Source organism: Arvicola amphibius, chromosome 6, assembly GCF_903992535.2.
Source record: "Arvicola amphibius chromosome 6, mArvAmp1.2, whole genome shotgun sequence".
Taxonomy (NCBI): domain Eukaryota; kingdom Metazoa; phylum Chordata; class Mammalia; order Rodentia; family Cricetidae; genus Arvicola; species Arvicola amphibius.
This window is the reverse complement of record NC_052052.2, coordinates 63880575-63883463: the sequence shown is the minus strand read 5'-3', so window position 1 is coordinate 63883463 and position 2889 is coordinate 63880575.

Genomic DNA, 2889 nt, shown 5'->3' with positions numbered 1-2889 from the left:
TAAGCACAAGACTTACAAGTATTATAGGTTTTTTTTAAGGTAATTAATAATATAATTGCTTATGACTTTTCTGGACATCCTTACTGTTATTTTGCCTTTCTCTGTAGTTGTTTCCCTCTCCAACCCTAATTAGAGCCCTCCATTTATCCTATTTCCCCACTCTATTTTCCACTGTTCATTGTTCAAGTCTGGGGCTGCTTCTGTATCTCAGCACATAGCTTTGATGAATCTCACAAAGCCTGCATAAGATACTGTGTGTACTAGGTTTAGCTCCGGCCCTCCTTCAAGAGTATATCCACTTCCATAACTGCCAATAAGACCATCTCACTGGTATTTGAAACAGTTCCTACCACCATCATCCTTTTTTGGTAACACCATCTGCTTTTTGGTAACTTCACTACCTTTACAAAGATGTGTATTTGGGTCCTTACATGTATGTGCACCACGTGTATGCCTGTTGCTTGAGGAGGCCAGGAGATGGTATTGGATCCCCTGACACTGGGGTTATAGATAATTGTGAATCACCATGTGTGTGGGTGCTAAGGACCAAACTTGGGTCCTTGGTGAGAGCACATGTACTCTTAACTGCTAAGATGTATCTTCATCTTTAACTTCAATAATCTTAAGAGAATGTTTGTGAGTTTGATAGCTTGGTGGTGATGTCTAATATGTGCTGAGAATTTGACTAACTTCTCTACACCAACTTCTTTTAAGCTAGGTAGGGACTGTGCCAGAGGGGACGCCTGTGGGAATGGTGTTGCAGAAGCAATGCCAGTAAAGGCAAGGAAGTCCCAGAGACCCACATGATCTTCAACAGCACCAGGCCCCATGCTCCCAGCTAGGACACAAGCTGAAGCAGAACAGAGTCAATTTCAGACAACTCCAGGAACACATGTGGGACCTTGCCAGGCCCAGTAGGTTTCTGTTCTCACAAAGTCAGAGACATTCCTGTATTTTCTGGTACAAGATTTATGCCAAACTTCAAAAATAAATCTGTGATTTTTATTGCCCAAAGACTTCTTAAGTGAGTTTTATCTAGTTATATCTGGTGAGTTCCTAAAATGTTTTTTCTGACTCTGGAGAAACAGCATCTAAAATGTAAAATTAAAAAGTTTATAATAAAATATTATCTTAATTCTTCATTTTTGACTATTTACTACTTCTGAATATTTATAATCATTATCTTTTTTATTTTCTAAGCTGATATGATTCTTGCTTTTTCCAGGCTATTTAACACCCAAAGTGCTTGAGTTTGTTAAAGGTAGCCAATCACATTCTAGTTTGTTTCTGTGGCTTCCCCCAAATAATGACAATTAAGGAGTTTGTTATTTCTCTTTCAGTCCTTGTCTTCTTAACAAGTCGAGGCAAGTATCATTGTTTACAAAGAAGATAGGCTGTCCTTCTCTGTGTCTTCCCTCTATGATCTGACCAAGGAGCTGGTAGATGATAAAATAGCCTATCATGGTTTCACGAATAAAAATTCATGGCTAATGGGAGGGCTGAGCACACACCCATATAATAATCCAATTTCTGCCCTTTCTTAACATTCCAGGTTACGTGAAATCCTTTGTGAATCAGGAACCACACTCCTGGTATAAAATTATCAATTCTACTTGAAAATATATTTATATATTTACATGTACCATGTGTATTGGGTGTTTTGCTTGTGTTATGTTTACCATGTGTGTGCCTCGTGAGCTAAAAGAGGGGCTTTGATCCCTTAGGATTGGAGATACACACAATGGCCAGCCACCTTGTTAGGTGCTGGGAATCCAATGCAAGTTCCCGGTGAGTGCAGCAAATACTCTTAATTGCTGAACCATCCCCCAGCCCCAGTTCTTACTCTTGAGTCCAGCAGTGTCCTCTGCTTAGTAAGCCTTTAGAGGGGGATTTGAAAATTTTAAATAATTTAAATCTTAAAAACACTAGGCTGTTGATTTTTGCTGTTATTACAAAACACACTAGGAATTAGTTTAAATGATTATTGGGCTGATTTTTTAAAAACAATTTTAACTAGGTTCTTATCATAATAAGATTCAATTATTGTAATTTCTTTTATATTCTTCTCTGGACAAGTAATATAAAAAAAGCACATTAGTTTTATACTAACAGAACTTGGCAAAAATGTAAGAATAATTGAGAGAAGCCTCCATGGTAGTTCAAGGTAGGTTTGACACAGGGTTCTGGTCTCTTTCTGAGAAGAGTCCTTGTCTTCCCCACCTGTGGAGCAAAGGGGTGCTGGCACAGGTGGTGGGGCCCGATGATACTCTCGGCTATTGATGATACATGCTCCACACATTTTCCCCAAGGGCTACATTGTCGTGGTTGCTGTTTCCATGAAGCATCGAGCCTCATAAAAACTATACTCACGAAGCCCGAGCTGTGGCAATCCTGGGGGGAATGGGTGATTTGCACAATCGAAGGACAAGATAACATGATGGCCCGTGGGACCCGTGAACTGGGCGAGAAGGGACAGCACAGAAATGGGGATTCTGCTCAAAGACATGGCCTAAACCCAGAGGCTGTTTTACTTCTTTTAGCTGGTGTTGTATTCACGTAAGACATTCTGTGGATAACTCTGTTCTATAAAGCTGGCAAGCCTGCAGCTCTGTCTCCACCAGTCCTTCCCAGTGAATTCCAGATGTCATAACTGTGTCTAGTCCCCATCTAGGAAGAAAGAGTGGAGTGTCCCATAGGAAGAGCACACACGGCACCTGCCAGCTTGTCAGAGGAAGGAGCTAGTCACTTCACCCTAGCCTTAGGCTTCATCCCTCAGCTACATCTGTTCCCAACTTGAGACTTTTTCTTACATAAACTTTTATTCTTTGTGAGTTCTGTTTCCCTTAATGAATACCACTTAGAGAAGTAACACACTTAAGAAATCAATGC